This window comes from Pseudorca crassidens, chromosome 14 (assembly GCF_039906515.1).
Source record: "Pseudorca crassidens isolate mPseCra1 chromosome 14, mPseCra1.hap1, whole genome shotgun sequence".
Taxonomy (NCBI): Eukaryota; Metazoa; Chordata; class Mammalia; order Artiodactyla; family Delphinidae; genus Pseudorca; species Pseudorca crassidens.
In genome coordinates this window covers 57,392,972-57,417,641 of record NC_090309.1, presented here as the reverse complement: position 1 = coordinate 57,417,641, position 24,670 = coordinate 57,392,972, and positions in this window count along the sequence as shown.

Sequence of the window (24,670 nt, the reverse complement as noted above, 5' to 3'; positions counted from 1 at the left end):
AGATTCCGTACGCTGCAACTAAAAGATCCCGCACTCCACAACTAAGACCCAGTGCAGCCAAATAAATAAATTAAAACAAACAAACAAAAACTGGGAAGGATGAGTTGGTCACCCTCCCTTTCCCTCACAGTCTGGCCTCTGCCCCCATCAGCCCCCTGAGACAGTGTCCAAAGCCCACCAACAACTTTCAAAGGCCAGTTCCTGTGGCCTCTTTTCTCTCCTCCTGTCCCACGGTGGGAGGGTGGGAGGATGGAAGGCTGGGGCTGTACCCAGCTGGCCGGGAGGGTGCCTGGGGGTCGGCCAAGGGGCCAGGGAAGTGACAGCCTTGCCGTCCCACCCTCTCTAAGTCGGTTTCTGGGCCTGTGCCCTTTATCACCCCCTCACACTATCTGGCTGCCTGAAGGAGTATCTCCTCCTCGCGCATCCCAGCCCTGCCCTGACTCAGATAAGCTGAGGGGCCACCCCAGCAAGACAGAGGTGAAGCTGTGGCCTGGGTCCTTCCCTGCCGTGAACCTCCCTACCTGACCCTTGGCCTGACCTTGGACAGAAAAGCAGCAGAGCATCTGCTCGAGGCTTCCACATCCCAGAGTAGACAGGAATTCCTGTATTCACTTGACAGATGGGAAAATGGAAGCAGGACAAATGATGTGACCTGCCCAAGGTGGTGGGGCCAGGCCCATAGAATGCAGGGGCTGGAAGGACCTCAGAGAGCATGGCCAAAGGCTCCTGCGATGGAGCTTCACGGAGCGTATATTTTGGGTCTAACCAGGGTGAAAGAGCCACAGACGAAGTCAGCACCTCTACCTCCCCACTGGTCTCAGGCCAACCTCCCAAATCACCCAAGCCCAGAGCCTTGAGACCCGCCCCCTGCAAGGCTCCTGGCCCCTCGACGACCTTCTGCCTGGGTTTCTCCCCAGCAGCAACAGCTGATCCTTGTTGCCAGAACTCAGCCTTAGTGTTGTCAGGGTCCCACTCACAAGCCTCCCTGAGTTCCCATTGCTCCAGGATAGCTGGACATTCCAAACCCTCCCTGACCTCTGCGGACCCCAGCCAGGCCCCACTTCTAGCCTCCAGGCAGTGGGTGTGGCCACACGAAATTCCTCGTGGTCCCCAAACATGCCATGTCCTTTCTTGCTTCTGCTTACACTGGCCCCTCCTCAGTGAAGGGACATCTTTCCTTCACCTGGATCTGTGGCAACCCCGCTGGTCCCTCAAGGGCCTGCTCACATATCTCCTCCTCCAGGAAGCTTCCCTGAATATGTGAGTCAGAAACTCATTCTCCTTTTTTAAATGGCTTTAGCACTTGCCACGTGTCAGGCACTAGGCTGGACCCTGTGTCTCATTTAACCCTCACAACCACCACAAGCATCAAGTACTTTACGTTATCCCCGTGTTATAGACAAGAAACTGAAACACAGAAAGGGCAGGTAACAGGCCCAAGGTCACACAGCTGGAAATGGACGGAGGCAGGATTTAGGCTCTGGCCATCTGGATCCAGAGCCTGAGCTCCAAACCACCGATGGCCTGACCCTAGCAGTGTTTGTACCTCTGTTAGGGGCCCCTCCCTGGCTACCCGGCACTACAGAAGCTCCTCAGGGCAGGGAACACGGAGCAAGACTGGCTTCCTACAGGAGTCTTAGTATTTGCTTAGAGAGCTCAGAGAAGGACCTTTACCCCAGGCTCCTATACAGCCCTAGAGGGAAAGACAGAATTCTATTTCTATCACCCTTCAGGCCAGTTTCTGAGGAGTCTCTGCCTGGCTTCTTTTTGGCTATGGGCGTCTGGTCCCAGTCTGAGAATGGGATATGGATGGCGCAGCCAGAGGTGGGCTGAGAGCATGGCTCCCGGGGGCCCCACTAGCCCTCCAGGGAGCTCTCCCTGTGCCCCTCCAATCCCTCTTTCCTAAAGGTCACTCCATACCTTCCTCCTCTAAGAAGCTGTGCCTGCTGCCCCCAGACCTGCCTCTGTCTAGTCCCTTAATCCCCTTCCTGCCTGTCTCCTGTCCCAGCTGGAAGGTGTGTCCGGATGTCCATGCCGACTCTAAGCTTTCTGCTTGCAGCTCCCTCACACCCACATGAGGCTCTAGCTGCCCCTCCTCTTTAAAAAAAAACTTTATGGGAATTTCCTGGCGGGCCAGTGGTTAGGACTCCGGGCTTCCACTGCAGAGGGCCTGGGTTTGATTGGGGAACTAAGATCCCACAAGCCGCTCGATACAGCCAAAAAAAGAAAAAAAATTTTTTTTAATGAAATTGATTCCCAATTTGAAGTGGCAGTGGATACAAAGATAACAGAGCTTCTGACAATTTACAGAAATATTTGTTGCAATATGCGTATACATATTAAGTTTCATGCTGAATAAATAATCCCAATTTAATTTTTATTTTTATATAAAAATATAATATTGCACTCTTAACAAGACCGGTTATTTTACATATTTTCTCTTTAGATAAATGATGAACTTCAGCCTTAAAAATTCAGCTGAAGGAGGGAACAGAGGAAAAGTAACTCTGCTTTGGGGTGGTTTACTCCACGGCTTTTGTATGTACCCTGAAGGCTTCAGTACTCTGGCGGGTGTCAGCCAGGCTCAGATGTGCTGAATTACCCAGAGGGTCTCAGGGCTGGGGCTGGGAGAGGAGGCCCATGCATGCCCAAGAGGGTGTGGCTGTGTGTGTGTGTGGGGGGGCACACACACACTCACGGGTGACTGTGTGAATCAATTTGTGAGTGTGTAAGTGAGATTCGTGTACACCCTTGCACAGTGTGCTTATGTACTTGAATGCCCCGGGTACGTGCGAGCATATACTCAGGAGTCCTCCCTCCCCTACATACCCAACGCCTACTCATCCCTCAGGGTGCTCCCCCACCCTGCCTCACCCCTGAAGCCTGTTCTGATCCTCCAGCTCACACTGTTCTCCCCCTGCCCTTCCCTGTTGACCCTGCAGCCCTGACCTGCTGGCCTACATCACAAACACTGTTCATCTTGTTCTGGTTCAGGCTTGGAGCTTGGTCACCCTTGCTCCCTGAGGGTGAGGCTGACTCCTTTCAAATTACCCCAAAGCCCAGCTTAGGACTGGGGACACAGCCTTGCCCAGTACATACTCATGATCTGAATTAAAGCCAGCTGCATTGAATGGAGCTGCATTTAAGTGACTAGAAACCAGAGCACGGTAGCTTTCCTCTCTCAGCTTTGAACTCTTACTCTCTGTATCTTTCCGCCTGTCCTTTCTCTGACTTACTTGCTGTCTCAATCTTCAGCTTACAGACTACTTCCTTGTACACCCATATCTGACTCAAATCTCATGACCATTCTTTAAGATAAGAATACTTATCCTCATTGAGCAGATGAGGAAACTGAGGCTCAGGGAGGCCACGTGGTGACTCGCCCAAGGTCACTCGGCCTGGAAGCAGGGCCTGGAATCCTCACGCCTGAATGGACACTGCGCCCCACAGTCCCTCCCCACCAGTAAGTGCCTGGGGTTAGAGGGCAATCCCTGGCTTGGAGGGGGTTCTTCCTGACCTCCCGTACCTTCTCCATGTCCTGAGGTCACTATGGGAAGGAGATGAACCAGGGCCCCCAGGGCCGCGGACAACCCCACCCAGCCAGCACTCCCAGCTGCAGGAGGGGCAACGAGCTTGGTGGACATTGTTCCTAGCCTGTGGTTACTGATTTGACAACAATCCCTTTCCTCTCCAGCCAGCCGGGGAGTTAATGATTAAGGAAGGGATTAAATATTAACCACCTGTCGGGTCATGGCGTAATGTCTCTGTCTGCACCTGAGCCTACCTAAAAATACCTCCCACCTGCTGTGGACCGGTCTCACACGGGGCCTATAAGCCCCTTGCTCTGGCCATCACCTCCCCATGCAGCCACCCTGGCCCTGGCCCTGGCCCTGGCCCTAACCCACCTTCTTCTCCCCATGCCCACCCCATCAGCCTCTCCCATATCCACAGCACAGATCCAAGAAGCTTCCCCGTAGCTTGGCAGCTGCAAGCCACACTGCTGGACGCACTCCTGGTGGGCTTTCTGAAGGAGGAGGACTTGCCTGGAGCTAACTGCTGTGTGTTCCTGGAGACTGGAGGGTCAGTAGGTTGCATTCCTATGTGCGATCTAGTTTATCGGTGTTCTTATCTCCACCTAGAGACCTCTCTGAATATACACATACCAGGCCCCAACACCCTGGGCTACAAGGATTTATTTCACTAAAGAAATCACAAAAGAGCAGCACCCTCCCCAGTCAAGCTCTTCTTTTCCAGTGAGGATCTGGGCGCCGGCTGCCTCCGGGAAGTCTCTGAGACTAACCTAGCCCTAGGCACTTGTGGACCTTGCTCCCCCAGCTTCCCTCAGCCGTGGGTGATTCAAGCTGGCGTGGGCTGTTGCATAGCTGCAGGAAACTGTCTGCTTCTGTTAGAACCATCCTTTCAAGTTCCATCGTGCAGCCCATGTGGTCCTCCAGAGGTGGAGGCGGGAGAGGGACAGCTCTATCGCACCCAAGCCCGTGGTCAGCCTCCCCACTGCGGGAACCACAGACAGTATGACACAGAGCTCACTCAGTCCTTTTCTAGCAAAACTGAATTCTCTACTCAAGTAATAACTGTACTGAAAAGCTCTGTTTCTGCTCAGGGGGAAGCCCCGAGTTTGCCTGCTGAACACCCACATGGCCTTGTACTACCCTCCCGATATATATCCTGCAGAACTGCATTCCCACTGCAAGCCTGGGGACAGCCATTATCATCCCCATTTTACCAATGGGAAAATTGAGGCTGGGTGAGGTTAAACAGCTAGAAAGTGGCAGAGGCTGGCTTGCCTGACCCAAAAGCCATACAAAATTTAAAAGGACCTAGCACCAAACCTCAAATTCAGCTCTTCAAGCCAGTTACCGTGTCATTCCTCCTTCCTTTTAACTTTCCCTCACCTATATTGATACTTGTACTCTTAATCCCGTAGGGCCTCCCCAAGTGGGACGCTTCCCAGCAAACGTGCTCCTTGTTTCCTATGATCTGAGGATGTAACCCAAGGAGACTCCACAAGGAGTCTCAGGAACTCTGAACTGGGATTTCCAAGTCCCTCCTAAAATAGAGCTCATCACTTGAAGACGTCTTGCTAAGGTTCTCGCAAGAGACTTCTAGAAGGACATACCACCTCCCTTCTTTCTGCAGGTTGTAAATCATCTTACCAGACCCAGACCGCTTAGAATCAGCATTGCACAGTGGTTTCCTCACACCGTCGCTTGTGTTTACAAATGAGGAAAGCAAGGCCCCTAGAGGTCAAGTACCTCGCTGGCTGGGGGGCTCCCACATGAGTTCCTCAGGGCAGCAGGGGCACGGAGTGTGGGATGGCCTCGGCTTGGCACCAGTGGGGGCTTCCAAGCCTGGGAAGTTTTCCTTTAGGGGTTACAGCCCCTGTCTGAGACTCAGAGCAGAGCCCCTCCCCCCAGCTCACCCTGGCAGCCTCCTCCTCTCCCCTCTGCCCCAGCCCCCCTCCCTAGGCCACTGCCCCCCAGCCTCTGCCTTCCCCCACCCTTGACAGTGACCCTGAGGAAGCCCAGGAAACTTCTTAGCCATATACAGTGTTCTCATCTCCACCCGCCCCCTCATACAGCCTCTGACGCGGGCCTCCCGGTGGGGAGGCAAGTGCCGCCCAGGCCCCGCCCCTTCACTCTGGCTCGGAGGCTTGATCACCGCCCTGTCCTTGGGCTCTGCATTTCTGCTTCTGACTTTCTCACTTACACAGTCACTGACAAGCACTCACAAATTCATGTGAATCCAGCAGAGCAGGAAGGAGCGAAGCCACCACCCGGGGCCGAGACTGGTTTTAAAGGGACGACTCTCAATTTTTTATTTGCATCTCTTTTGCACATATTTGCATGGTAGCTTTGCAAGCTCTCCATTTTCCCAAAGAACACAGGGAAGTAACGGATGTGGAGGCCCCAGGGGGCACTGAGGCGTCAGTGAGGTTTCCAAACGCCTTGAGTGGGTCTCAGGATCCGGGTTTTGGAGTGCAGGAGGGAGTAGGGACGGGGCAGAGCACCAAGTCGAATGGGGGGGAGGGGCAAGGTAGGGGAGGGGGAAGCAGCAGATTCTGGGCGGGGCCTGGAGGAACCTCAGGGGCCTTGGCTGCCTTCCTGTGGCAGAGGCTTCTGCTCTGGGTACCTGTTCACTTGCAGGCCATTGCCGGCCTGGGGGTGGGTAGGGGTAGGGGTAGGGGGTTGAGTTTGCAAAAGTTCAGGTCCGTGGCAAGGCACAGCTCTGGGGGGCCAAGTAGGGAAGGTAGTGGAGAAGCATGAGGATGGGCAAAGGGGGAACACAAGAGACACAGAGACAGGGCTAGAGGAAAAGGACACCCAGGAGAGGATGCCCCGAGACTGAAGGTTCTGGGGGAGGTGGGTCCTGCCCTTTAGGTGGGCCAAACATCAGAGGCCCAACACTACCTGCCCTCCCATGCTGCACATCAGTTCTCAATTTATTCCCCACAGAACCTGAGACGAGATTCCAGGCAGCTAGAGCTCCGGCCTGGCTCTGTACCCCTGACTGGATGACCTTGGGCAAGTCTCTGTCTCTCTCTGGGCCTTACTTTCCTCTTCAGTAAATCATCTAGGGAGCAATTGATTTCCATGGGCCCACTCCTGTTCCACCCTGGCCAAGCCTCTCCTGGTTCCCTGGGGGCTCAGGAAACTGTAGTGCTTACCTCCAGATCAAGTTCAAATTTGAGTGTTCAGGATTCTTCTGGATCTGGTACCATCCAACCTAATCAGCCTCATCTTTCCCTGTTTTCAACAGTCCAGGAGACCCAGCTCCTCCCTGCCCCTTGGTCCTTGCTCCAGCCTCCTTTCGTCTCTCCACAAAGAGTCCCCATTTCTGGAACACCTGTTCCCTCCAGCAGGCCTGGCTTTATGGATGTGTGATCCGTGCAGCTATACAAGTCCCTGCACTTAGAAGGACCCCATGCTCGGTTTAATACTCTGTTGATGCCATCCCGGAATTTAAAAAGTTTGAACAAGGGGCCCCCAATTTTCATTTTGTCCTGGGCTCCCCAAATTATACCCCAGTCCTGCCTTCCTCTCCTCCCATCAGGCCCTCCTCAGTCCCACCTCCCTGTGGAGCCCTCACCGACCCAGGAGAAGATCTGCACTGGGATGGCCAGAGCTACCCACCCACCGGGCAGAAGCAGAGATCCTCTGCACATCATAGAGGCCCAGGCCTTATGTCACCTGGGGAGGATGGCTCAGGAAGTGCCAGGGGATGTGGAGAACAGAACGAGGCAGAAACACTGAGTCTGTCTTAGAAGGAAAGCTGACTTCTGTTCCAGAAGCCTCTAGTCTGATGGGGAGGCCAAGCACCTGACCCAGGAAGGTCCTCATCTCATGAGGGCACAGTGGGGCTGGTTGAAAGTGAATACCCCTTTCCTCCTCCCTGCGACCCTTGCTGGGAACAGTGAGAGGAGATGCGGGCTGCTTCTGGGGCTGGAGAAGCAGAAGCTGGGGATGCCACCCACCCCGGATCCTCACCCTGCAGAGCTCTCACTCCAAAAGCATCTCTTGGAACATCTCCAAATGAAGCCTGTCTACCAACACACCAAGGCCCCAAGGCAAGGCCTTTCCTGCCAGCAAACAGCCTCACTGAGAGCAGTGGCCGGGTCCCTCTGGCTGTAGCCCCTGCGGCTCCCTTTCCTTCGGAAGCCTGGATCAGTCATCCTCCCTTCTCCTCACTCCCTGGCCCTAAGGGTATGCGGTCTGGCCTCCCCAGGGCCCCTCACCCACTCTGGAGCCACAAAGGGTGCAGGGCAGTGGCATGAGCTTCTGTTCACCTGGTGGAGCCTGATTGTCATGTATGCAGGGGTGGGGCTACAGGGGCTGCAATCCTGCTGAGACCCCAGGGCAATGACCTCAGGGCCCCCAGTGATGGGCCAGTCCTAGACCCCACCCCGGGACTGGGGGAGGGGAAGTGGGATGAGCTGGCTGGACCACCCCAACTCCCTCTGGCTTCCCCTCCCAGCACCTTCTTTAACCACAGCGTTTGCCGCATCAGGTACCTGCTGCCTGCCTCTGGGCCTCTGCTGCTAATGGACCCTGTCTCTACCAGGCTAATCCGCTCATCACTGAACATCTGCCTTGAGAATCTCTTTCCCCAGGAAGCCTTCCCTGAACCTCAGGGTCGCTTTAGTGTCTCCCTGGCCTTTCCCATGTTGCTCCCTCAGAAAGTACTCGCCTCTGTCCTGATCAACTGGGGCATCTGCTCTCCATGACCGCTGGCAGGTCTGCAGCTGGGATAAAGCTCTCGGGTGTGACTGGGGCAGGTGGGAGTGGGGACAAGTTGCGGTTTCTTCCTTCAGATACGCGGGAAGTGTGGGTCCCATCTGCCGTAAGAATAAGAGCTGCTACGTATGAACCTATGTTCCTACAGAGTAGGTGGTCACAGGGGATGAAGCTGGGGCTCATCTGGATAAAGTGACCTGCTCAAGTCACCCTGGCCAGGAAGAAGGTCTGCCTGCATGAGCTAAGTGATGTCCGAGACCTCAGCTGCCTGACCCAGATATGTCCTGCCCTGAGGCAGGGGCTGAACTTGCTGACCCCTCAAGGGCCTCCAGGTGACCACAAGCTGAGGCTCCAACCGATTTGCAGCCCCCTGACCCGGTCTCCAGCAAGGCAAGTGTCCTCCCTCCCTCCCACCAGCCCAACTGGCTCCCAGTTCAGCTGCAGAAACGGCTCAACGTCTCTCTGGAGCCCAAACAGGAAGCTGGGGAGAAGGGGGCCAACGGCTGGGGATCTCTGAGGCTCCTCCAGGAAACACGTGGGGAGGTGTCAGGGGCAGAGTTGGGCCTGCTCACCCCGCAGCTCCCACGCTGGGAGCCCACCACAGGCACCGAACACCTCCAACCCACCTCCCTGCGGGCAGGGGCTCAGGATGGCGCTGGGGAAACAGTGTCCTCTTACGGGAGAGAGTCTTTTAGAACCCTCGCTCCTGGGTGACTTTTCTTCGTCTTTTCGTAGATTTTATATTTTAGGACAGTTTTAGATTCACAGCAAAATTGCACAGAAAGTGCAGAGAGTTCCCATACCCACCCCTGCCCCGACCCGTGCAGTGCACAGACTCCCCCATTAGCAACATCCTCCGCCAGAGTGGCATGTTTGTGACAGCTGATGAACCTGCATGACACCTCATTATCACTCAAGGCCCACAGTTTACATTAGGGTTCACTCTCGATGTTGTGATGTTGTATATTCTTTGGGTTTGGCCAAATGTGAAATGCCATGTGTCCACTACTCTAGTATCCCGTAGAGTAGCTTTACCACCCGCTGAAGTCCTCCGTGCTCTGCTTAGTCATCCTTCTCTCCTCTTTAACCCCCGGCAACCACTGATCTTTTCACTGTCTCCATAGTTTTGCCTCTTCCAGAATGTCATCTAGTTGGAATCACACGGTACGTAGCCTTTTCAGATTGGCTTCTTTCCCTTAGAAATATGCATTTAAGTTTCCTCCGCGTCTTTTATGGCTTATTATTCATTCCCTTTAGTACTGAGTAAGATTCCGTTGTCTGGGTGTACCGGAGATTATTTATCCATTCACCTACTGAAGGGCACCTTGGTTGCTTCCAAGTTGTGGCAATTATGAACAAAGCTGCTATATGTATCTGTGTGCAGATTTTTGTGTGGACATAAGTTTTCAGCTCATTTGGGTAAGTATCAAGGAGCGTGATTGCTAGATCATAAATAGCATATTTAGTTCTGTAAAAAAAATTGCCAAACTGCCTTTCCAAGTGCTGCACCATTTTGCATTCTCACCAGCCAATAATGGTAGTTCTTGATGTTCCACATCTTCGCCAGCATTTGGTGTTGTCAGTGTTCCAGATTTTGGCTATTCTTTTGCGGTAAGCGGGCCTCTCACGTTGCGGCCTCTCCCGTTGCGGAGCACAGGCTCCGGACGCGCAGGTTCAGCGGCCATGGCTCACGGGCCCAGCCGCTCCGCGGCACGTGGGATCTTCCCGGACTGGGGCACGAACCCGTGTCCCCTGCATCGGCAGGCGGACTCTCAACCACTGCGCCACCAGGGAAGCCCCAGAATTTGACTATTCTAACAGGTATGTAGTGGCATTTTGTTGTTGTTTTAATTCATAATTCCATAATGGCATATGCTGTTGAGCTGGGTCAATTTTAAGGCAGGTTTTTCTTCAGATAATCCTGAGATCATATTAACTTCATTTCTTATCAGGCCACCCTTGAGGGTCAAGTACCCAGGATGGAGACCTGCCTGAATTTCAGGCATTGTTCTGTCACTGGCTCACCATTGGCCTTGGCAAGTCACTTACCAACCTGGACCTCAGTTTCTTAGCCTATAAAATGGAGCTCACAGCACTCTTCCCCTCTGGGGGGAGGGGTGCCTCTGTTCACTAGGTTATGGTCATGGCTCTGCATGGTGGTCAGCGGTGAGTGAAGCCAGGGACCACAGGCTGCCTCACGTGGTGCTGGGCCAGCAGTGACTGCAAACTTGAGAGCCCCACAGGCCAGGACTGAGGAGAGAGTCAGGGGGTCACCTCCCTGAAACTGAACCCCCCCGCAGATCCCCAGGCCCTCCAGGACTGGCCAGCAAGGCGTGGCACCTGTCCACGAATCTGCCCCAGTGATGTAGGAGGCTCCTGAGAGAGGACAGGAAGGCAGGACTCGGCAGAGAGCATCTGGCCACGGAGGGAAGCCTGGGGCCAGAGGCTCCGAAAGCAGGACAGCCAGTGGTGGGTCACGCGAATTGCAGGCAAACCGCAGGCAGACACACAGAGGTCCTCCTGGTTCTTGTCTTCATTCAAAGGAGCCTGTGCTCTGGAAGGTTTAGCTCAAGTGGGAGAGAGGGCCCCCAAAGCCTTGAGGGCTGGCCCGGGCCCCTCAAAGTCCTCCTGAGCCAGTTGCGGGGGAGGAAGAATCAGCAGGCAGGACCCCCCTCGCCCATGCCCTTCCTGAGGTCCATGGGCCCTTTAGCCTCTTGTTCCCAGCCAGGCCTTGCTCTCAGCAAGACCCAACAAAACCATACCCACCTCCCACAAACTGTCATTTCATCTTTTTTTTTTTTTTTTTTTATACTTCAGAAAAAGAGCAGAATGGCTTTTAATCCCAAGTGCTCAGATAGCATCTGTTGGCATTTAAAAAATGAAGGCAGGGACTTCCCTGGTGGTCCAGGGTAAAGAATCTGCCTTCCAATGCAGGGGACGCGGGTTCGATCCCTGGTCGGGGAACTAAGATCCCACATGCCACGGGGCAACTACCACGTGCCACAACTACTGAGCCCGTGCACTCTGGAGCCCGCGCACCACAACTAGAGAGAAGCCCGCGCACTGCAACGAAAAATTCCGCATGCTGCAATGAAGATCCCACGTATCACAACTAAGACCCGACAAAGCCAAATATAAATAAATAAATATTAAAAATATTAAAAAATAAAATAAAATGGAAAATGAAGGCATACCTTGTTTTATTGTGTTTTGCTTTATTGTGCTTCACCGATATTGCGTGTTTTTTTAACAAATTTGAGGGTTTGTGTCAACCCTGCATTGTCATATGACAACATCTTTTTTGGCAAATAAAGTATTTTTAAGTCAAGGTATGTACATTGCTGTTTTAGATATATGCTACTACACACTGAACACAGCATAGTGTAAACATAACTTTTCTATGTGTTGGGAAACCAAAAAAAAAAAAAAGTGTGTGACTCGCTTTATTGAGATATTTACTTTATTGCAGTGGTCTGGAACCGAATCCACAATATCTCTGAGGTATGCCTGTAATAATATATGTACATGGTAGGAAAGTCCAGAGAGAAAGGTTTAAAATAAAACTCTCCCCTGCCTGGCCTTCAATCTTTCCCAACCTCTGTCTGAGGGTAACCAGGTAACAGTTTCTTGTGCAGCCTGCCCAAAAAAAATGTTAGGCCAACACTAGCATATACTGCACGCATGTGTATCTGTTAAACAGAACGTACAGGAAAAGAAGTTGTATTGTAACACACAGATCTTCCCTTGCTCTTGTAACCTCACAGCTTACACATCCCTCTGATCAGCACATGCAGACCCAGCCCATTCTTGGGCCATGTGGAATCTACCATTTCACAGACATGCTGTTGCGGGGCTGGGCCCCTGCAAACAGGCCTCTATGTGATGTCCAGTCTCTTGTTAGAGCATTTTAAATGCTCGTTCACCTCTTTGCTAATCACCACCCCCCTGCACCGGTCACCCTTGGGCTAGAATCTCTTGGGCCCATCTCAGAGCCCAGGAATCAGAGTTGCAATTAAACCAATGCAGGCAGTCAGAGCTCCTGGGGGCAGGTTAGCCTGGTGGCCTTGGGCAAGTCATGAACTTTCCCTGAACCTCAGTCTCTGCCTCAGTAATATGGGGTCATCATCTCTGAAAGTGGAGGTAGAGATTTTTAAAAGACAGTGTGGTCTAATTAATGGGCTTCCTTTACCCTTCTGGAACTTGAAGGCCATTTGATGGAATAAAACTTCCCCTTGGGCCTCCAGGGAACAGGGGACTCACAGATGAGGAAACAGAGGCACAGAGAGATTGAGGAACTTGCCCAAGGTCACACAGCTGATAAGTGGGAAAACTGGGATGGAACCAGTCAGGCTGGCTCCAGAGTCCGTATTCTGGAAAACCAGATGGACGGCGATGGCTGCGGGAAGGCATGGTGTGCCGGAGTGTCCAGGGCTGGAGGAAGCCGGGCGGAGAAGGGGCAGGAGGTGAATAGGGGCTAAGGGAGGGCAGAGGTACCTTCTAAACTGGACGAGGTGTGCGAGCTCACCCACCGCTCACCCAGGGGAGGGCGAGGAGGGTTCCCAGCACCTCTGCATCCCTCCTCCTCCCTGGAGCCCAGGGCCAGGGCGGCCCTCTGTGGACTTCCAACTTTACTACAGGTGACCAGAGGAAGGTTGGCAGCGATGGTGCTGAGTGGGGAAGAGAGTGGCTCCTTAACGCTATCTAGTGTCATTTGTGTGCCAGGTGTGGTGCATTTTATGTCATTTAACCCTGGCACAGCAGACAATTTTGCTGCTGGGCGAGGCTAGCCATTCCAGTTCATGGACCAGCCCCTGCTCCCTGAGGGTGGGTGACTGCCATGGGCCCAGTGTGGCAGGGGAACAGAGGGAGGAAGATGACGTGCTCCAGGGCCCTCAGGACCTCACAGGCCAGGGTGAGCCAGCAGGATGCTTCCTCTGGAGGGGGATGGAGAACCAGAGAGCCAGCCCTAGGCCACTTCTCCCTTTCCCCGGGCTCCCCCTTCCTTCCTGCTGCCCTGCCCTGTCTCTGACTTTGGCCAGGCTGACAGATGTCTCCTGAGTCATCTTTGCTTTCTAGCTTTCTGGGTTTTACTCACTTGTCTCCCGAGTTTGAGTTGCCACCTTGGTGAGAATTCTCTCTCTCCCTCCCTCCTGTACACTCACAAGGACACACAGCCAGCTCAGTGAGAACTCCAAAGGACTCTCAGGGAAGGACCTCAAGGTTAAGGGGACCCTGACCCTCCCAGCCCACTGGAAGCTCCCAGGCCGAGCCTCGGCTGCAGGGTCTCTGGGTCAGAGCCTAGCTTTCCTGGAGCGGAGCAGCCCACCCACGTTCTGTGACACCTCCGGCTTCAATCGTGTGCTCCCCTGCCACATAATGGCAGTAAGAAAGCCACCTTCTAGGGCTAGTGTGAGGCTGACAGGCGATAACAGCTTCAAGGGACTGGGTTTGGTGGAGAATATGCTGCGTAGATGGTGGCCATTATTATTAAAGTGAACAGCCGGGCAAGAAGGGACAGCTGTGCGTGGCCAGATGTCAGGTTGCGTGTCCAGAAGCACCTCAGGAGCTCAGAGCAGGGAGAAAGGACTCTAGCCCGGAGCAGTCTGGGAGGCTTCCTGGAAGAGAGGGCCTCAGGTGCAGTGCTGAAGGGCTGAGCGGCTGGGAGCTTACTGGAAGGCAGGCGTCTGGGCTGGGGATGAGGTGTCGGGGGGCAGGGAGGAGGTGCACCTTTGTGTGTATGTGAGAAAGGGGCAGAGACAGCTGGCCCTGAGGCCACCCCAAGGATGTAAGCAGGTGAGCGGTGAGTCCATACTGGCTCAGTGCAGGGCGATGGGCTCCATGCCAGGTAGAGGCCTCTGGGACACAGGGACACCAGTCCCCAAAGGCTTTAAAGAGAGAGCAGCTCTGGGGATGAAGAAGGTGGCATACCTTGTTTGTGTGTGTGGGGGATGCATGGCCTATGGCGGGCCCAGGAGGAGCCCAGGTACACCCTGCTGGGTTCTCCTCTCCGTCCCGTCCTTTGGGCCCAGATGGAGAGCTGGGGATGCCCATTCCCTGTAGAGTTCTTGTGACCCCCGGGCCTTGGCCTCCTTGGCTTCCACTATCACCCCCTCCCAGGCCAGCCCATAGGGCCTGAGGCAGCAGGAATGGAGGACCGGAAGGGCCACGCTGTCCAGGGCCTGCCTGTGGCGGGTGAGAGACGGGCCCAGCGCGGTGTTTATATTTTCCCTCCTTTCCTTCTGGTGGCCCTGCCAGCCGGCAGTTACACCACTGCGGTTTGTTGGCCCCGGGGAGTGCCTTCCTTACATAACCCCTGACACAACGGCTCCTGAGACACACACACTCACTGGCACACGCACATGCGCAGACTCACACCCCTGTGCACACGTACACACTCACCCATGTGCTCTCGCTGAGACGAACCTACACGGTCTCACATCTTCAACGGGCAACACTATTGTCTCGGGAGGGTTTCTGCTGTCCTGGCCCCCAGTCACACGGATGGGGGCCTCCCTCCTGGTTTCAGGGGAAGAGTCTTCCCCCCTCCTTGCCCTCAAGCCCCAGGTGCTCTGAGCCAGTGGGACTGACCCAGGCCTGCCCGGGGCTGTCAGGTGACAGCCTCAGTCTTTGGCTCCATCTGGGGGGTGGGGAGTGGCGGGGGGGCAGGGGAGTGGACAGCAGTGAGCTGCCCTCCCAGAGCCTGGGGGTGTGGGGAGTTGGGGCTCAGCACGGGAGGAACTGAGAACAGGAAAGGGAGACAGAAAGACCAGACCCCAGGGGGCAGCCCCTGTTACCGGGACCCCAGAAACTCAGCACAGGCACACAGGGAGCGAACAGGGGTGGAAATGGCCTCGGAGGCCCAGAGATGGGATGGGATGGAGGTGGGAGGTATTCAGTGCAACATTTTGGGGGGGTTTCTACGATGGCCGGTTTCAAGATTTTAAATGCACATTACCCTCTACAGAAACACGTGGGCTGCCTTGCAACTCAGCGACACTTCCTCCGCGGGCTCATCTGAGGCAAATACTCACCCAGGGGCCTGTGAATAAGCATGTTCGCGCTGCATCGCTCGTAAAAGTGAAACGGTGCAGAGCCTGCGTGGCTACCAGCAGGCCCTCCCTCCTGCTGTGGGTACCACGCTGCCATGAAAGAAGGTGCTGGCACGCTGAGTGAGGACCCATGGACAGGACAGCACTCACTCTCTGTGAACTGCAAGTGTGTGTGAATTTGTACAGACATAGCTGCACAGTCAAATCCCTGGAACTCCTCACCCAGCGCGGTTACTGTGTGGTCAGCTCTGCAGAGTGGGTCTCAGGAGGAGTGCTTCCATCTGCACACGTTGGAACACACTGCCTGCTGGTTGGGTATTCAGAACAAGCATGCATGAGTTTGGAATAAGAGGCAAAACTCAAGGGGAGGTCACGTCTACCAAGGAGCAGTGCATTTCTCCCCTGTTCTGAACGGTCTCGCAGGTGGGGAGGGCACAATGGCCCCACCACTCCTGAGCTGGGAGACCTTGGGCATGTGTCTTCATTTCTCTGAGCTGCATCTTCTGCATGTGTCAAATGGGAGCGGACAGTACCACGCTCATTGTGAGGTGGTGGGCGGGGGAGCTGATTTGGTTGTACAAACAGTTACTGAGGCCCTTCGAGGGGCCAGGCTGGGGCATGCAAGGAGGATGCATGTTATGCCATTCTTGCTCTGAAGGAACTTCCAGGCCAGTGAGGAAGACAGAGATGTAAGCAGCTGGTGTAGGACAACGTGCTCTGTGCTCCTACAAAGGCCGGCACGGGGCCCTGGCGGGCTGGGGGCGGGGTAAGTGGAGGGGCTATAGATCTGAGGTTGATTTTCAGCTGAGGCAGAGGAAGCAGGGGGACGTGGCAGGGGGCTGGGGTGTCCCAGGCAGGGGCGCGGGCGGAGCAGAGGCCCAGGGCTGTGAAGAGCCGTAGCATCTTCACATTGGTGAAGGCCACTGGTGTTCCAGGGCAGGTGAGGAGCTGTGAGGGTTGAGGCACAGCCCCAAAGAGCACATCTGGAAGCTTGGATTTGAGCTGCGGGTGAGCGCACCGGTAGGGCCACAGGGCAGGAGGGGCATGATGGCCTACGTGCTTAGCGGCAGGCTCTGGGGATGGTGGCTGGGGGGAGGAGATGGGGGCTGGATCCCCCGCTGTCTAGGTGAGGAGGAGCCTGGGCTGCTGAGGCTGAAAGACAGAGAAGCGGGAGGGAGTGTCCAGGCCTGGTTAGAAAGCAGAGTCCTTCGGTTCAGGCAGCCTGAGGGAAGGGATAGAAGGAGGCGAGAGGAAGACTCCAGGAGGACCCCAGGTTCTGGCGTGGGTGACTGGGTGGATGTGGTGTCACAGCTGCGGAGACAGGGACACCGGGAGGGGTGGGAGTGAGGGTCCATGTCTCTGGGCTGTCCAAGAGGAGGCGGTCCCAGGCCGCTGGGCAGGGCTGTGAGGTGCTACCAGGGGTGGGCAGTCCCTTCATCTCTCCTCACCGGCATTTACAGTCTATGGGACGAAGGGGCAGTTTAGGAATATTTTGGACTCTCTTGGCTTGTCCTAGGACTTGCTTTGTCAAAGGACAACCCTTCAAGGGTTGGAATGATGGAAGCTTCCTTCCTTACAGTTGTTTGCATTTCCAGAATAGCAGTGCTGTCCAACAGAACTTTCTGCAATGATGGAAACATTCAGTGCAACAGCCCCCACCTACAGCTGAGTACCCGCCACGTGGAAGTAAGTTTTAAATGTTAAGTGTACATAGGCACATGTGGCTGGTGCCTACCATAATGGACAGCGCAGATCTATCTAGAATTTCTAAAGGAAAGCAGTTGTTATTCTCATCTTAAGGCCCAAGTGGTTGGGTGGGTTTGGTGGGGGCAGATGAAGGAGACTCCCTGAACCCCTTGGGACTGGGTGTCTATTGATTGGGTGTGGAAAAAAAAAACACCAAGAGAGCAGTAACAAACTGTCACAGCATACTTCCTATATGCTGGGCTCTATCCTTATGACATGGGTTGACCGGATTCACTTGAGTTTCATGGTAGCCTTTGGAGATAGGTCCGACATTTATAGATGGAGACGGCAAGCCACTGGCTCATGGTCTCACAGCTGGCGGTAGCAAGGCTAGGCTTTGAACCTGATGGCTTAGGCTGCTACCCACTCTGCTAGCCTGCACACAGTGTCCTCTGTGGGACCCTGAGCTGGGCCCTCTCCTAGACACTTCACCCGTGACATCATATTTTGACCCTCCTGCCTGATCGTCCGCATTTCAGAGATGAGGAAAGTGAGGCTCAGAGATTTGCTCAGGATCACACAGGGAGGGAGTGGCTGTGAAGTGAGATTTGAACCCAGGTCTGTGGGAGCCCTGGCCTGTAACCCCTGCAGACCGGGCCCCTCACAGAGTGGTGGTGACACCTGCCCCGGAGCCCTCTCACGCCCCAGGCCCTGCAGCAGCTCTTGGCTCCCAGGGCTGTGCTTTGTAAGCTCCTGGCGTGTCCACCCTACAGACCTTCCAGGGCCTCCCTGAGAAGCCAGGTGAACAGAGAACATCCAGAGACCTGCTGCTCTGAGCCTCTCAGCCCATAGGGATTTAGCGAAAGTCAATATTCAGCATTTTTACCAACAGCCCTACCTGGACAGCTCACACCTAGGGAGGACAGTGTCCTGGGTGGTCTCTTCCCAGGGCTCATGTAGAAACCCAGAGATTGGGGGAAGTCTCCAGAAGGCTCCGCCCACCCTCTCTGAGCCTTAGTCTTCTCATCTGTGGAATAAAAGGGCAACATTAGGTCATGGTTTTTTAAACCTTTTTTGGCATTAAAATTGGTTTTATAAGGAATCATTTTTTTTCCAGTCTACTCTCCACACAGCCGAAATCACTTTAACACGTGAACGTGTCTGTCCTATTCTCCAGCTTAAAATCCTTCAATGGCTCCCCCCTGCTCTGGAGACAATGCCTGCCCTCATGAAGCTAAGCGTCTAAGAAGGAAGGGCGATATATACATAAACAAAGGCATTTAAAATATGTCAGAGGATGACAAATGCTACGGAAAAAATAAAGCAAGACGAGAGATGTCAGATGGGGCTGTTGTCTTGACAGGGTGGTCTGGATGGCCCCCTGAAAAGGTGACAGCAGGAAACTGAAGGAAATGTGGAAGAGCATGACAGATGGAATAGCAAGTGCAAAGGTCCTGAGACAGAGAGTAGGTCCAGCATGATTACGAACCAACAAGGAGGCCTGAGTTGTATAGGAGCAGGATGAGGGAAGGGAGAGTCAAGGTCAGAGGGGAAAGGGGTAGTTGGTGGGTGGGGAGGGACAGACAATGTAGGACCTTGTACACCTTGGTTAAGATTTTAGATTTTATTCTGAGTGAGGATTTTGAGCTGAAGGGTGACTTGAACACATTGTGTTTTAAAAGCACAGGTTAGAGGGGCTTCCCTGGTGGCGCAGTGGTTAAGAATCCGCCTGCCAATGCAGGCGACATGGGTTCGAGCCCTGGTCCAGGAAGATCCCACATGCCGTGGAGCAACTAAGCCCGTGCGCCACAACTACTGAGCCCGTGCACCTAGAGCCCAAGCTCCTCAACAAGAGAAGCCTCCACAATGAGAAGCCCGCACACCTCAATGAACAGTAGCCCCCGCTTGCTGCATCTAGAGAAAGCCTGCGTGCAGCAACGAAGACACAACGCAGCCAAAAATAAAATAAATTAAATAAAAAAAATGATAATAATTAAAAAAAAGCACAGGGGTGGCAAGACAGGGTCTACCCTGGAAAGAAATCCCGGAAGACTTCTTGGAAACCTCCATCTCTAGACAGTGTGGGGAGTAAAGCAGGAGTCTGGGAGGCAGCCTAGGGTGATTCAAAGGAGCCAGTGCTTAGCTTCCTCCGAATTCTGCTTCAGCCTTTTCCTAGCTGCTTGGCCTCAGGCCTATGACAACTTCTCTGAGCTTAGTCTCCTCATCTTTGAAATGGGGATAGTAACAGTGTTCCGGTCTTGGCTATTGTGAACAAGTGTACAAGTGTTTTTATGTGGCCATCCCGTGGAGCATGTGTCATTATGTAGGGGAAACAGATTTTAATAAAACAGTTACAAAAACCAATGTATCACTTTGGAAAATAGTATAGCAGTTCCTCAAAAAGTGAAATGGGGGTTACCATATGACCTGGCAATTCTACTTCCAGGTATAAAAGCAAAAGAATTGAAAACATATGTTCACACAAAAACTTGTATATCGATGTTCACAGCAGCATGATTCAACAATAGATGAAAGGTGGAAACAACTCCACCGTCTAACAACTGATGAATGAAAACAAAATGCGGTACATCCGTACAATGGAATTCTAGCCTGTCATGCAAAAGAACGAAGGCTGATTCACGCTACAACATGAATGAACCTTGAAAATTGTACAGTCCGTGAAGGCAGGGATGACATCCGTCAGCTCACCTCTGTTCCTGCACTGCTGGCATGTACTGGACAATCAAGAACTATCTGTGGGATCAATGAAAGGTGCCAGGCAGCATCCCAGCATCCCACCCCTTGGATGTCTGGACAATCACAGGGCAGTGGAAGGGAGCCTGCCAGCACATCTGAGTCACACCAGCCCCGGCCCTCAGCAATGTTTGCCTCCTGCCCTGCGGCACCTCGGATTTCCATCTTCACAACGAATCACCTCGGGAGGCTGGACCTCCTGTAGGTGCTCGAGAGAGTCCGGCCCTGAAGCTTCAACAGTAGCCAGGCCAGGGAGAGACAACCACGATCACCTGCCACGCAGCTCAGTCAAGTTCCCCTCCCCTGAAGTGCACCCCTTCTCCACTCAGTGATGCAGGGGAACAAACAGCAGGTCGCCAAGGACTCACAGCCCCTTCTCCAGCGGTGCAGGGCGCAGAGACTGTCCTGCAAGTGGCCTCTCATTCCAGCCACTCCCGGGGTGGGGCAGGGGTGGTGGAACTTGGGAAAACAAGGCCTCGGGCGTGCATTTCAAAGGGTCTCCCCTCTGCATAAAATCGGCACCAGGCCCAGCGGAAGGGTCATAGGCCACCCCACAGCCTGGCCCGGCCTCCTACAGAGGGGTCACTGAGAATTCTGTGTCTCATCAAATATTGCAGGACCACGGAGTTGTACTTGAAAATAATTTTAATTAGCCGGAAACCAGGAGTTTAATAAATGGAAAACAGAGAACTTTCCAAGGCCACAGCTGGGAAACACTCACTTTTTTAAAAATTCCGCCTGGCTTCCCAGGCCGGCTAAACACCCTGACACCAGGGCCCAATTGCCGGAGGAATCTACAAGGAAAACAAAGCTTATTTTTAGAGAAATATTTTAAACTCGGTTTCAGCGGCTCAGGACTTTTCTTGTCTGTCTAAAATCCTTAATATCTTTCCTTCTATTTCAGAGCTGCCTCTCACCCCAGAGGGCATAAGAACTGCTATCTGACAAGAGCTATTTCTGCAACAGATGAAAATAAAAGGGCCCCTCCCCCTTCAACCAGAGAATTAATTGTTTCTAAATATGTCTCTGCACTCAGGCCCAGGAGGCCTGTCCTTGGCAGGTGTGACCGGCAATAAAGTGGGTCTGGGGTCCCTGCAGGCTGAAGGCCTGTCTGCCACCACCCGCCCACCCCCCTCAGCCCTGTTCTGCCCACTGCCCTGCAGGAAGCGGCTGACAGCCTGGCCTCCATTTCCGGGTTTTGAAAACAGTTTTTAACCTGAAAGAGGCCTGCTAAAAAGGACCGCTTTTCCTCCGAAGGTGGTGTTAACACTCCACCCCGACAGAGACGCACCCCCATCACATCCAGACCCAAACATACAGCCACACCCACAGATCCTTCCTCCCATCCCACCGACGCACACACCTACCCACAGAGCAACAGGCACCCCCCCAACCCACACCCACACTCACACTCGGAAACACACGCACACAGGGCAACAGACACACTCAAACCCGTACCCACACTGACACACACACACATACACAGATCCATATACACACATACCTATAACCACACACAGAGCAACAGACACACCCAAACCCACAACCACACCTACACACACACAGCAACAGACACACCCAAACCCGTACCCACACTCACACACACACACACACACACACACACATCCATATACACACATACCTATAACCACACAGAGTAACAGACACACCCAAACCCACCCGCACCCAGATACACACCCTCACACACCTATACACACACACAGACTGAAAGATGCCTTCAAACCCACACTCACACATACATACACAGCAACAGACACACCGAAACCCATAACCACACTCATACACACACACACCCAAACCCACACTAACAGATTTCCATACTCACTCACCGACTCTCATACCCTACAGACATGTACACCCCTCACATATCAACACCCCACAGATGCAGCCACACACACCAGTATTCCCCTACAGCAACCGCCCCACACACACAGACCCCCGCCACGGAGCAATACCACGCACTTGTGCACACCCACCCAGATAGACAAGGACCCAGATATCCACCCTCCATGTGGATACCGCCCCCGCACACAGACATCCCCCCATACATATACACCCTTAGACACACACCCACACTCATACACTTTCCAGGTCTAGCAAAAACTGTCAGGAGAGGTTGGGAGAACCCACCTAGGCAGGGGTGGGCCTGGAGGTGCTGTGGCTTCCTGTTCCCCAGGGCACCCCCTTCCCACAGGGCTCGCCTGGCAGGCCTGTCCAGCCGCCAGGCCCTGGCTCCTCCCTGACCCTCCCTCCTTCCCTCCCTCCCTCCCTCCCTCCCTCCTTGGCCTTGCTAGCAGCACAAACTGGAAGTGCCCTGGATGGCCGCAAGTCTGCACATCCCCCAGAGAGTGAACAAGAAAAAATAAACAGGGTTAAATGAGGAAACAACAATGGAGAGTGGTTATGGGCCCTGATGGGAGAAGGTAAGCCTGGCTGCTTACCAGGGGCCGTGGCATCTCCCATTAACTCAAAGGCTAGGGAAGGTGCTGAGACCCAACTTCCGCTTTCAAGGTGTGGCCAGAGTCACATCTGCCCTCACTCTTGTCACCACGAGCACAACTGAAGGAGAGCAAATGCCTTGAGTTGGTTCCCCTCCAGGTTCAGATGCTCTCCTGTGGGCCTCCTCTCTGCAAACATCTAGCCTGGGGGTTTCTGAGACCCTCCCAGGCAGACTTCACCACTGAGCATCCCAGTGCTGGGCCAGACCTGCTGCCGAGAGCTATGCCTGTTTGTCTTTCCCGCATTGGGCCCTCCTGGCCTGGTCCTATCATGGGGGTTCCTGAGCCGCTGCAGGGCTCCCAATCCTCCATCTATTCCCAAGGGCGGGTGCAGAGCATCGGCCTTCTCAATAGTTTTTTTGTGTCCACACCCCCTCCGCAACCCCATACACTCAGCAGTAGATTCAGACAGAGTGAGGGGTGGAAAATATCTACATGCACGCATCCCTTCTCTGAAATAATTTAGAAGGTGGTGCACACTAATTGGTTGCTTAAAAAATACCTTAGTTTTCAAACAGCTAGTGGAAATGCCACTATTAAGACATTCTAAACACCATCACATTCTGGGCTCATTTGCACAACTAACTCCAAAAGAATTTTATCTTGAGTATAATTCAGGAGTCAGTTTTAGTTCCGCTCCCCAGCCCGTGATAGGAATCCTGGCTTGTTCTTACTTGCAGTTTTTACTTCTAGTTCCCTTAATTTACAAGAAAACTTTTCTAAGGGTGATCAAGCAATTGTAGAGCGTTTTGTTTGCTGTTAATTCCAGCCGCTGCAGAAAGACAATGACCCACATACCCTCCATTGATCTGCAGCAAGAGAAAATTTCTGAATGATTCCCCCCAGCTTTCCACGCTCCACTGGGTCTAAAATACAAAAACATCAGCTCTTAGCAGTTGGGCTTTCAGACAAACCAATTTTTAAAAATGAATGTGGCTTACCCCAGAAAGAAGTCTAACATTCCAGTTGATCAAAAGCACTTGTTTAGAAAAATGTCTTGGAATGAAGTGGAAACAAGGCCTTTGAAATGCAGTTTGGCCTATATAGCACCACATTTTAGACTTTTCCTCGCCATTGTACATTCTTTATGGTGAAGAGGCCTACGAGCCTGCAGGGTCTTCACTCGTCGAGCCCTCCTTGGCCTCAGGCTTCCCCTCCCCCGCTGCTGAGGCCGCCCACCCGCCCCTCCCCAGCCAGGGGCCGGCATCTGGGAGAACTTTGAAACTGTTTCCCATCCCCTTTGGCAGCGCTCGCCCAGCACAAAAACGCTCCGGTTAACACCAGCGCAATCATCGTTAACGTGAAACAGCTGCCCGGGGCCTGGCGCGCTTCACCGACGGCGCCCTCCCCATCAGGCTCAGCTGTGAGACCCGGGAGACCCCGGCGAACACAGGCAAACACAGGGTCGAGGGGATGCAAGTATGGGTGATAGAGCCCATATGTTGTAGATGAGGAAACAAAACTTTTGCTAAATCTCTTACTTACTTTGAAAAAAAAAGTCTGAACTCTGTGTGTGTTGGCGGGGGCGGGATAGAGAAGGAAAAACAGGAATTGATTTATGAACCACCTTTTTTTTTTTTTTTGCGGTACGCAGGCCTCTCACTGTTTGTGGCCTCTCCCGTTGCGGAGCACAGGCTCCGGACGCGCAGGCTCAGCGGCCATGGCTCACAAACGCAGCCGCTCTGTGGCATGTGGGATCCTCCTGGACCAGGACACGAACCCGCATCCCCTGCATCGGCAGGCGGACTCTCAACCACTGCGCCACCAGGGAAGCCCTATGAACCACCTTTTTAACTTCTAAAGTGATTGCAGGAAAGAACCATACTAAGGTTTTGTTCAATTGCGTGAGAATCAGCAGACAGACTGATGCTTTTTTTTTTTTCCCAGACCTGGGTTGGATTTGCTTTCTGGCCGCTTACAGTTGTCTCAAGCACAGACACTAATCCTTTTGCATAAATAACGTGTGTGCTCACTCCCAGAGGAAGCCGTCCACATAAACATTACCCTGATATAAGTTTAACCTGTTTCATCTTCCTTCTCTTTCTGTCCTCTGTGGACAAGGACACAACCAGGATTTCCAAAGTCCAGGCCAAAACCCTGGTTCTCCGGCCCAGGAAAGGCTGGGCCTAAGCCCCCATCCCCAATTCAGCCACCGGCTGGCAAGACCCTCCTCACCCAAGCAGTTTGGTTCCCTGTGCGTCCCAGTGGAAAAAAAAAAAATCAGACCTTCAGCTGCCACTGCAGACACGTGATCTGCTTGGTGACTCACAGGCAGGCCCCACGCCTCAGGCCTCCCAACCAGGCCCAGCCACCAGTCAGCCAACACGGGGATGCATCTTATTACCAAAGAGAACAGCTAACTAATGCCCTTGACGGTCCAAATTACTTTCTTTCAGCTAAAAGAACTTGT